Source organism: Gopherus evgoodei, chromosome 3 (assembly GCF_007399415.2).
Source record: "Gopherus evgoodei ecotype Sinaloan lineage chromosome 3, rGopEvg1_v1.p, whole genome shotgun sequence".
NCBI lineage: Eukaryota > Metazoa > Chordata > Testudines > Testudinidae > Gopherus > Gopherus evgoodei.
In genome coordinates, this window is record NC_044324.1 from 145,792,780 (window position 1) to 145,805,592 (window position 12,813).

Genomic DNA, 12,813 nt, shown 5'->3' on the forward strand with positions numbered 1-12,813 from the left:
GTTTAGCTGATCGCCATATTTGGGGTCAGGAAGGAATTTTCCTCCGGGGCAGATTGGCAGAGGCCTTGGAGGTTTTTCGCCTTCCTCTGCAGCGTGGGGCATGGGTCACTTGCTGGTGGATTCTCTGCAGCTTGAGGTCTTCAGACCACAATTTGAAGACTTCAATAACTCAGACATAGGTTCGGGGTTTGTTACAGAAGTGGATGGGTAGGGTTCTGTGGCCTGCTTTGTGCAGGAGGTCAGACTAGATCATCGTATTGGTCCCTTCTGACCCTAAAGTCTATGAGGCTATGAGGTGGAAAACTGCGGGACCTCAAAATCCACCTCTTGGGGTGCAGAGTGGCAACCGCAGCAGCAAACCCTCAGGTCTGATCACATGGCAATAGGCACCACCGCCAGCCCAGTAGACCATGGTGAGGTTAACACAGCATCTGATCTCAGGGACGGGGCACCCATGGAGTCACAGCAGCTCATCCTGCCCTGTGCAGCTCCCCCTGGATGAGCTGGATTGCTGCCAGCCCAGGGGAGAGACGCACTCCCCAGCTAGGGTGACCGGATCCAGATGTCTTGATTTTATAGGGCCAGTACCGATATTTGGGGCTTTGTCTTATATAGGTACCAATTACTCCCACCTAGGGTGACCAGACAGCAAATGTGAAAATTTGGGATGGGGGTGGGGAGGGGAATAGGAGCCTATATAAGAAAAAGACCCAAAAATCGAGACTGTCCCTATAAAATCAGGACATCTGGTCACCCTACAGGTGAGTTCCTTACCCCACCCTTTCCCAGAGACCCCAGCAGCCAATCCCCTCCCTCAGACTGTGCTGCATTTGGCTGTCTCTAGGACCCAGCAGCCCTGCTCTTACATGCTATACTGCTTCCCGTCTGTCCGGGCTCCCAGCAGAGTGGTGCCCCCAGACCTAGTGGTGCCCTAGGCAACTGCCTGTTCTGCCTACGGCTAAGGATGGCCCTGGTAGGCCCTCATGGTCCCTATACAATGCTTGGAGAGTTAGGTGCCTGAGCATGGGATCCACAAAGCCCACACACTGAGTGGGAAGCCACCTAAGTTGGCTAACAGGAAATGCCAAGAAGTGGGTGTGGCCTATGCTCCATCCCTCTCAGTCATTTAGAGGTCTACGTCTGAGCTGTGCTTGAGATTCACAGCTGTGAATCCTCTCCTGAAGTTAGGTGCCTAAGTTGTTTCTTACAAGGTGCTGGGAGACATCTAAAATGACTGGGGTGGGAGGAGGGGCAGAATCTCATAACTTTTAGCCCAGTGGAGCAGGGTCAACAGAGGCTATGCTTCCTGGCAGTGTTTTTCCCACCACAAGCCTGCTCTGCTCCCCTGCTGCAAAGCACAGGACCTGCTGGTGCCACTCCATGCCTGCCCAAAACTTGCAGTTGGGGGGAAGTGCCATTCCCTGCCCCCCTTCCAAATTACACCCATGTTAAAAAGTGGGGAGTATGTTCCCCTGGCACCATTGCCCCCCACATCAGACCATTCCATAGTCCAGGGGTTAAGGCACACACACGGTGAGAAGGGAAACCCCACTTCAGATCCCTTCTCCACATCAAACAGAGGAGAGAATTGAACAGGGGGGTCTCCCACATCCTGGGTAAGTGCCCTGAACCCTGCACTGAAGAGTAGCAGGGAGATGTTTTCCTTTTCCCCATCCCTGGCTATATTGTATGGGGTTCGGCATGTGTCGCTACCACTCTTGCAAGAACCCAGCTTAGGTGCCTGGCTGCAGGAGAAGGTTACTGGTCATGGATCACAAATGGAGACAGGGGTCTAACTCTATGTGTTGAGAGAGGGTTAGGACATACCCCTCTCCTCAACATGGGCTATTTAGGTGGCCTGCAGTCCCAACTACAATGCTGGCTTTTGTGGATCCCCTTCTGAAGCACTTAAGTCAGGGTTTGTGGGATTCCACTGGGTGGAGCTAGGTGCTTAAAAGTTAAGCACTGTAACATCTAAATCTCTTTGTGGATTTGAGCTGCTGTCACTAAAGGACTGCACAATTCTATTTCCAGTAAAAGTGTGGCTAAGATTTTCAAAACCAGAGGCTGAAAGTTAGGTTCCTAAATAAATATTAATGCCCTCAATTGCAAGGGAATTACTCCCATTATGTATACAGTTAAGAACATACATAAATCTTTGCAAGGTCAGGGCCCTCTGCACCTTGATATTGGCCTAATTTTCAAACATGCTGAGCACCCAGCAGCTCCCATGTCTTTTAATGTGAAATCCTGGGTGCTCACCATGTTTGAAAATCAGGCCAGTACCTAGATGCCTAAATATGGATTTAGGAGCCTAACTTTAGGTATTAATTTTTTAAATCTTGGCCCACATATTCATCTGAAAATGAGAACTCTGGAGATTTTTTACCACAGTAATACCTGACTTTTTGATAACTATTATGAGAAAACTAATGGATTTTGGATTTTTAGTTAAGATTGTGAAAAGGAATTGTTTAAAAACTCTGACTCCAGTTTTTTAATATTTTATGTACTTAGCTGTCCCTACCTACATTAATGAGTATTTTTACTTTATTGGCACTGAGGCCTTGTCTACATAGTTTGTGTTCTGACTGAGTTAAATCAGTTTAGAAACAGTTTATTTAATCTGGTGCAACTTTGTGCGGACATTCCTACATTGGTCTTAAATTGGTTTAGCTTAAGTCGATTACAAACTCTTCTGTGCTGTTACAATTGTAGCTGGCAGCCAAGATAATATTTCTTCTTCCTTTTCCTAATACTGTACACTGTTAATTCAGCTGACTAATATGTCTAATGCATATTGTCTCAGTTACACTGCTGTAACCCACTGAAGAAATATGAGGGTTCATTGCTGTAAACAAAAGGAAACTATGGCTTGATACTGAAATATCATCATCCGCACTTACATTTTCTGTCTGGTGACATTTCTTCATCCAATTTTGTGTACATGAGGTTTTTTTGATAGGAGATCAGGGGAAAATTCAATGAGTGAGTCTCTCTTTCTCTTAGCTGATTTGACCTGCTTCATGTGCCTGATTTCTTCCTCAGTCAATGGGGTCAATCCGTTATGATTAGTTTTTCAATTCACCTGTTTTTCATAGTTTTCCTTGTCCCTTTTGCTAATGATCAAGGGTATTTGTGTTTAAACACTGCGTTTTTTCCTCGCCACTCATCTTCTCCATTCCTTTGATCTGGCAAGGAATTTACATTGTTTAATTTGTAACATTGCCATCTTTCCCATGGCAATCCACTAAAATGTCATTAAGACAAGATTGATTATGATTGCATTGCAAAGATCAAGCAGTCAGTGTGAAGGATGTAAGTCAAACACAAAGCTTATGACATAAATTTCCTGTCTAACTATGTTGATTCTTGTATCAGTGTTCTCAGTGTTCAAGATTGCCCCAGTGTGAAAATCTCTTTTAAGAGTTTGTGATATTTTTTCATGCAGCTTCATTAAGTTGTGATTTTTAGGGTCCTTGGCCAGTTTTGTTTACTTTTGCCTATGCATGTGTTGCAATGCACACTGCTTTTTTTTTTTAATCCACCAATGCTGGTGCAATCCTAGTGGTTCGCTACAGTGGCATTCTTCAGAGCAATCATTCATCTATTGTGTTTGATCCAACTGGAATGAAAAGGCCCAGAGGCTCAAACCCCAGTTGCTGGGTGGTAATGAATTATTTGAAACATGTCATTTTTCCTTATACTTTCTGAACACTCAAGTTTCCACTCCTCCTTTCTGTCATAGAGGCTCAAGTTATTTTTTGACATACATTGATTTGATGGTCAGGGGCTGTTTTTTATATGAGCAATTAGCATAAGGTGGTATTGCTCTGAAACAGTTGTTTTTGTACCTGGGAGCTAGGAATTTAGGCCCCAAGTTGCTGGCTGAACTTGGGCCATCATGTCTTAGGATAAGTATTTACTGTCTCACGTGCAGTAGTTATTATTGATGTCTAACAAACATGCATTGTTAAATACCAGAGGGATAGGTAGAACATCAGTGAGCCACTATGTAACATTGACTCTACTTGCTTGCATCATTCTTGCCCTGCCTGGGATGTTGGTGTTTTCTTTTAATAGAACAGCAATGGCAGTTGAAATAAACAGGAATCAGGGTAAAGGTACATGTATGTCTGCAGCGTTTACCCACTATACGTTGTGTTTTTCATGCTTGGCTAATTCTTGCTTCATGCAAAATCAATGAAAGGTCTAGCAATGACCTCAGTGGGTGAGATAAGGGTTATATAGTCAGGACAGGCATTTTTCACATTGCACATTGACCAACCAGCTGATGGACTATATCACACAATCCACTGTGCCATCAGTAACACTGCTTGCAAAAGTTCAGTGGCGTTTAAAGTTATGTGGACAGTAACTCTTAGGAAAGGGTAAATGCTATAGAGTATTATAAAGGTATTTCCACCTCCTGTTCATATAACAACTTGCATTGTGGAAGGGTGGGGAAGGATATACTTAATTTTTTCCAGAGCTCATAAGCAAAAGGGACTCAAAATAAGTATTGATGAAAGCAAGGAACCATCAATTCATTTCCCTTCCCAAGGATCTTCAGAAAATTTGGAATATGGCTTCTGTATCCCCTGCTAGGCAACATAATCAAAGGAAGGGCTATCTAAGAACAGGTATAGGTGAGTTCCTAGACTCCTCAGCTGGGCTATTAATGTTATCAATATATTGCTGACAACCCTGCGGGCAGAGGACAGACCTAAGAGAGTTCTGCAAAAGTTGAAATCCTTGGAGCACAGACCATCCTTTTTAAACGGAAATCACTGCAAATAAATAGCTGGAACTGGAATAAGGAGAAATGTTAGCAGCATGGGACCAGACTGGTCTCTGTAGACCTCCCTGAACAGCCAGAGGGTTAGACACAACTGGAAGGCTTTGACCTACAAAAGCTGGGCACACAGGGCAACAAGGAGCCTTCACTCATTTACATGGTAAACGGAGGGAGGATTCCTACAAAACTTTGCCCGTGGCTACTTTTCTAAATAATCGCTTATGGGAGACCTATGAAAAGGTTTTAAAAAATCCGGCTATGTACATCTACCTGTTTCATTCAATATACTCCTTTACTAAGAGTTTAAAATAACTACCTGCTCAGAAGGCAGTTTTCCCTTTACTGAAGCCATGCTGATTTAACTCTGTCACACTGCTGTTTAAATACTGCAGTATTTGGTTGCATGTGAACTGGATCTTTCTGTCTATTTACAGTGGTCGAGAGCAAAATAGTCATCAGCCTGAATCTACAAGAATTACCCAAACCAGGCAGTAGAGCTGGGATAGTACCACTATCTATTAAAATTGTCCAGCAGTCACATTTAAAATCCAGTTTACAGTTGCTTATAACTTGGCCAAACTACAACTGTTAGGGTTGAAATTTTCTGTAAGAGCAGTGGCTGTCTCTAGACTGAATTGTTTTGCAAAGTTTCAGCCAAAATGTTTAATCTGATTCTAAGAACAATGTTAAACAATTCTGCCAATTTTTTCTTTAAGTGCCCCCATGCTTTGGAGCAGAAAATTGAAATTGGGAAGGGGATGGTCTTTGTGTCTCATTTCCTACGTATTTTAAAAAAGGAAACAAAAAATGGAAATCTGCACAAATTTGACTGGGTTACCAGCATTTGAAAAATATCAGATTGCATATACTCAAAAGAAACTCATTAGTGTTTAACAGCTAAAATCTCCATAGATTCAGTTCTCACTGAGCATTCTCGAGCCCCTCACAGCTTCTATATGTGCCACATCTATAAATCCTGTCCCTACAGAGCAAATGACCCTGCTCGAGCCTAGAGTTATTGGGGCTCAGAAGGACTTTCCCTGTAACTGCTGCTGTCACCTGCTCTGGACCACGATGAGGCTGGGTTCTGGAACTGAGAGCAGGGAGCCTGTCTCTCCTGTGCTCTCAGTGATCCCAGTGTGTTGGCACCCAGGCAGCATGGAGGGGGAAACCGCCTGTTTTGAATGTAGAGGGGACAAAAATTGGACCAGGGGAGAGGGGAAATAGATCAGGAAAAGGTGTCTGGTCAGACTGGGATTTGGAGGGGTGAGGTGGCAGGAGAGAAAGAAACTGAGTTGCTGGGAGGACTAGCAGCCAGTAGGAGAAGAGACTGGGATTTTCTGGGGAAGATGGGAAATGGAGGATATGGGGAGCAAGTTGGCAAGTGGGAAGGACATGGAGCTAGAGGAGCAGGTAGACTGGTACTGGCTGGCCAAGGAGACTGGGACTGAGAACCAGTGAATCGGTGCAGGAAGGGAAGACAGATTTGACAACGAGCTGTGGAGAGAACTGGAATGAAAAGCCTCAGGAGTGGAGCCTGGGACTGGATGTGAATGGGTGAGGAAGAGCCAGGACCGGGATCAGCACAGGTTGGAAGAAATGGGGCAGAAGGGGTCAAGCTTAGGGAGTGCAGAGGAACAGGCAGAAGGGCCTATGACCTCTAGAGAACACTTCCCGCCAGAGCCTGAATGGAACTCAAGATTCCTGAGTCACTATTCCTCTGCACACCTGTCATAAACAGATAGCTAAGGGTTAATGTCTCTTTCACCTGAAACACCTGACCAGAGAACCAATCAGGAAACCGGATTTTTTCAACTTTGGGTGGAGGGAAGTTTGTGTAAGAGGTCTTTTGTCTGTCTGCCTGTTTCCTCTGAGCTTTGGAGAAGTAGTTCTGTTTTCTAGTCTTCTGTTTCTAAGTGTAAGGACAAAGAGATCAGATAGTAAGTTCTATGGTTTCTTTTCTTTGGTATTTGCATGAATATCAGTGCTGGAGTGCTTTGATTTGTATTCTTTTTTGAATAAGGCTGTTTATTCAATATTCTTTTAAGCAATTGACCCTGTGTTGTATCATCTAATACAGAGAGCGCATTTGTTTGTATTTTTCTTTCTTTTTTATATAAAGCTTTCTTTTAAGACCTGTTGGAGTTTTTCTTTACTTCAGGGAAATTGAGTCTGTACTCACCAGGGAATTGGTGGGAGGAAGAAATCAGGGGAGTTCTGTGTGTTGGATTGCTAGCCTGATTTTGCATTCCCTCTGGGGGAATAGGAAAGTACTTTTGTTCCAGGATTGGGAACGGAGAGGGGGAATCACTCTGCGTAGTTTCACAGAGCTTGTGTCTGTGTATCTCTCCAGGAGCACCTGGAGGGGGGAAGGGAAACAGGATTATTTCCCTTTGTTGTGAGACTCAAGGGATTTGGGTCTTGGGGTCCCCAGGGAAGGTTTTTCAGGGGGACCAGAGTGCCCCAAAACACTCTAATTTTTTGGGTGGTGGCAGCAGTACCAGGTCCAAGCTGGTAACTAAGCTTGGAGGTTTTCATGCTAACCCCCATATTTTGGACGCTAAGGTCCAAAATCTGGGAATAAGGTTATGTCAACACCTTCTGGCAAAGTGTGTCTCATCCCCTTCTAATGCTCGTCCACACAGATCTCCACCTACTATGGCTCTCCATTACTCTATTAGCTCAAGTGGCAGAGGTCTGTGCAGTTGATCTACCTGTTCCAACCCCACTGATGATCCTTCTGAGTTTCAATATGATGCCACATGATAGAATTGCCATTTTTTGTTTCCTTTTTTAAAATACGTAGGAAATGAGACACAAAACTGTGTTAAAGAACAGTAAGGTTGCAAAGTCAAATGCTCAAAAGCTAGAAAATGCCTGAATGCCAAACTTAAGGGTGCCTGTGCTACCTTAATTTGGCCTTATTGACAGAGATATTATGATAGTATTTACATGGTCATATACTAATTTTTCCACAGATACCCACACCATTTAGTGCACAGAATGGACCCACTCTGGAGGATGAGTCATGGATGTGTAATGGAAGAGCCAGTTGTCTGTAGGACCCTGCTTCATTTGTTGCAGAAGTTGCAAGGTATGTAGCAAATGAGGCAGGAGACTGTAGGAAGAGGAAGGATGATCTCATGGTTAAGCCAGCTGAATACTGCCCTGTAAACTTGGATTCTATCACTGACTCTGGCCACAGACTTCCTGTGTGATGCTGGGCAAGTCACTTAAACCAGCATTTTCACAGGTGGGCATTAATTGTATGTTCTTCATTTTCTGGATGTCCAACTTGGGACCCAGGGGTCTCATTTGCAGAAGTGCTGAGCTTCAGCTAAGTCAATGGGAGCTGTGCTCTTATATAATATTAAGTACTCTAAAAAAATCAAGTCCTAGTCAACTCAAATTGGGCACCCAAATAGTGAATACTTTTTACCTTAATCTCTCTGTGCTTCAACTCCCCATCTGTAAAATAGGGCAAATACTACCCTTTCACCCTCACAGGGGTATTGTGGCGGTAAATTAATTCATATTGGCAAAGCATTCAGTGATGAGCACTACAGAAAATCCGAGGAAATTAATAATTCTGTATTCAACAGAGATTTGAATAGTGTACAGCAGTGGTGGTCAACCTGTGGCCTGCGGGCCGTCAGTGTAATCTGCTGGCGGGCGAGATACGGGAGACAGTGTTTACGTTGACTGTCCGCAGACACAGCCACCCACAGTTCCCAGTAGCCGCAGTTCACCGTCCCCAGCCAATGGGAGCTGCAGGAAGTGGCGGCCAGCATGTCCCTGTGGCTCACACTGCTTCCCACAGCTCCCATTGGCCAGGAACGGAAAACCACGGTCACTGGAAGCTGCGGGAAGCCATGCTGTGGACTATCAATGTAAACACTGTCTCACGGCCTGCCAGAGGATTACCCTAACGGGCCATGTGCGGCCCACAGTTTGCCCACCACTGGTGTACAGTAAGTAAGGCCTGGTGCTACACATTGAACTATGATGATAAAATAATACTGAATAGCTGCTCATTAATGGAGCACCATCTACCTGTGCACTGAATGATGCAGAAGTTCTGTGAAAAATCATGTAGATAAAGACAATCAATGCATAAGCCCAAAGGAGCTGAATGAAGGTTGCACAAGCAACCTTACTTCTGGCATTTCCTAACTTCTGAGTGCTTGACTTTGCAACCATAATGTTCCTTTAACATAGTTTTGCGTGTATCATATATACATTCCCTCCGTTGAAGTGTTTGTTTGGCAGGGGTAGCTGTAAGATGTTATTCTGTTTTATGTCACTGTACATGCATGGGCACTATTTGTTCTTCTTATTTCCTTATTCTGAAATAAAAATAAGACTGAAAAACATACATTTTGCTCTTTGTGAATGGCAAAACCTGTAACAGCTGACAATCTGGTAAATGTCAGCACTGGAAGGTTATAAAAGAAACTCTGAATTTTATATCCATCACATTCCTTATTTTAACTTTTTGTTAAGCTTCTTTTGAAAAGAGACTTACTATGTTTAACTTCTGAAGTCTTGTTTGATCTCTAGAGTATGAAAAAAAATTCCCTCTCTCTCAGTCTCTCAAAACAGGACTCGTGAGATTCCTGCCAATAGAGGCACGATAAGTAAGGAAGCAGCTGAGCTACAATGCAAAGAATCGCTTAGTCAAGAAACAGCCCAGGAATGTTAACAAAAAGTTAAGCCATTTGTGATAAAAAAATAAAATTGTTACATTAAACCTTTTTAAAGTCAAGGTGATTGGAAAGGCTAACAGTCAGTCTATAGGTCTTTGCTATAATTATAAAGTTAAGAGGAAATGTGGATCCTCCTTCCTCTCACTACAATAACTTAATATCACATCGCTTTACAATATGCTACACAAAGAACAAGATTTCTGTCTTAAGGAGACTAGAGTGTGTAAAGGCAATATAGGGGACAGTTCAGAGATAAAGGCATGTATGGTGTTTGAGAATCAGAGGAGTTTTCAAAAGTTTAGTGAAAGAGAGGCGACTGCTTGGTATGCTTTAAGTGAGACATTGTTCAAAGCTTAAGGGGTGGGCTGAGTTATACTGTATCTAGGTTCTTATTCTGTGGCACTTAAAAACACAATCTGACCTAGACCTCAGGAGTAGATAAAAGAAACAGTAAGGAAAGTAGCTTGTGAAGACTGAACAGAGAAAGGTGGCAGAGATGTAAATGATGGCAGAGTTGTGAAGTGCGTTGGAAGTAAGGAACAGAAATCTGAATGGTGTATAGAAGATGGGAAGATTCAGGCATGGGAATTATTACAGAACAATCCAAAACTCTGCATCCAAAGATCCCTAAACTTATTGACAGTTTAGATCTGAACACCATTAATGTATGGAACCAGACACCCACATTGGATACCCTCCTCCAAACTTCTAAATTCACGAGACTTGAATTTAGAAGTTTGGATCTGGAACTGAACTTTGAGTCTCAGGCATGCATTTGGGTAACATTATGCAAACCCCTGGTGTGGAACTGCGGTCATGTAAATTGAAGTGCTCTCTCTGGGTTGCAGTTCAGGGGGCTGTACATGAATATAAAGGAGATTTCTCATAGCGAGCTGGCTACTTAATCCCCCCCACTTTTTTTTTTTTTTTAAGAAAATCTATTATCACTTTGTCCAATAGGTGGCACTAATAAGTCACGCTATAAGACATTTTTTCAAGGTACGAATTTGGGAAGAGAAATAGCTGATTTTAGTATAAAACTGCTCTTTCATTCATAGATTTACATGATAAAATTATACTTCACAAAACCTGCTATGTGTCTTCCTATATGATAGAAAAGCTGTTCCTATGTTTCATCAGGCCTTGCATTTGGTAAATAAAATGGGTTAAATTCAGCTCTGGTGTCAGTGGGTGCACACCCTTGATTTAATAGTGCTGCATAAATTTACATCAAGCTGAATTTGGGCCACAGCTCAGGTTGTGGGGCTCTTAAAATATTTCCATAGTACTTGCTCCAATAGTTCCCTGCTGCTACTCTCAACAACGCAAGTGGAATTCTCAAGCCAGTCTATTGAATTATGGCTAGTAACATTTCTGAATGAAAGATATTTTTAAGAAAAAAAAGGTACATAATTTCTCATTAGTATTGCTAAAGTAACAATCAGACTCTATGACAGTCCTAAAGGATTGTGATATCCTTGGTGTTTTCTATACCAGTATATACAATTGTATTGAGTTGAAAACACATGTAAAAGTTGATCTGAATGAATGGGAACACTATAAACCAGATCATATCAAATTGCAGAGTTTGTTCTCCTCTTTTGATAAAAAGATTATTGCAATATAATCAACCATTGCTATTTTGTTTTTTTAACATACATCTTCGTATATCACTGTTTTCGAAAAAGTGTTATTTGCTTCTGGTAAGACATTACATTTGTTCCTTTTATATAAGTGACCTGGGTAGGTGGCCATATAATTGCATTAAATTGACAAAGCAGATGGCCAAAGAATGGACATAGCAAAGGGCCAAATTCTGCTTTGTTACACCAACTCTAGGCTTCTCAGAGTACCCCTGCTGAAGCCAATTGAACTATTCTAGATTTATCTTCAGTGTGACTAAGAGCAAAATTTGGCCTATAGGCTAAAATTGTGATAATTCAGTTTAAACAGAACTTCCTTCCCTATCCTTGAATGTCTGTAATTAATAAAGTAGCAACAGCAAATCTAAAAGTCTTACCCATTAACAGAAACAGAAGAGACTGCTGCCAGCTGACTATGGGAGTGGGGAAAGAGAATTCTGTCATTTGGCAGAGCAAAACAGTTTTCAGTGCTGGAACTGAGACACTTTAAATTGAGTATTCAGCAACCTGCAGAGACCAGGGACTACGAAGTCAGGCCACACTGGGTTCAAAATAGCCAGCCTCAGAAATGTCATCCATCCAACTACTGCTGGATTATATTTCATTATTAACCCACATTGGGGAGTTAGTTACTTCCTCAGACCAGGAAGCACCTGGGTTATGTTCCAGAAGAATGAATCTTTAAATCACAAGTCAGAAACACTGACATTCAGCTTCCTTTCTCAGGGCCTGATTTGGTGAGGTGCTGAGTGTGTTCTCAACTTCCACTGAGAGCAGTGGGGGTATGCACCATCTTCAGGGCCTGATTCTGCAAAGAGTAAATGTAGATTGACAGTGCTAAGAGCAGCATGGATAACACACAGCCAAGTATCAAAACTAGACAACAGGCCTAATTCTTTCGTCACTCAGGTCATTGGGAGTAGGAGTAGGCCCAGTGTGTTGAAAATAAAGACCCATTGCTACAGTCTAGAGGGAATAACTTACTCAGGGGAAATACAGAGGTTACTCACCCTGTGCAGTAACTGAGGTTCTTTGAGATGCATGTCCCTATGGGTGCTCCACTGTAGTTGTGGCAGCACCCTTGTGCCTGGGAACAGAGATCTTAATCAGTAGCGCACATCAGACTGCACATGCACACCTCCCTGTCTCATGCTATATATATATAAAACGCTGTGCAGTCCGACCGCTCCACAGTTCCTTCTCTGCCACAGATTTTATCTTTCAGCTCCAAAGCATAGTGGGGGACAGTGGGTAGTGGAGCTCCCACAGGGACACACATCACAAAGAAACTCAGTTACTACACAGGGTGAGTAACCTTTTCTTCTTCAAGTGATGTCCCTGTGGATGCTCCACTGTAATTGACTATAGAGCAGTGTCCCAAATTGGAAGGATGGGGCTTTGGAGTGGAATTTACTGTGGATGTTAGGACAGCGTATCCTAGTAGAGTATCTGATCTGGTGTCCTGAATAATGGCATAGTGATGGCTAAATGTGTTCACTGATGCCCATGTGGCTGCTTTGTAAATGTCAGCAATGGGGACATGGTTAAGAAAGGCAATTAAGATGGTGAGCGAACATGTGGAATGTGCTCTAGTTCCAGGAGGAAGTTGTCAATTGTGTAGTTGGTAGGACAGATATATACAGTGTGAGATCAGTTTAGAAATATG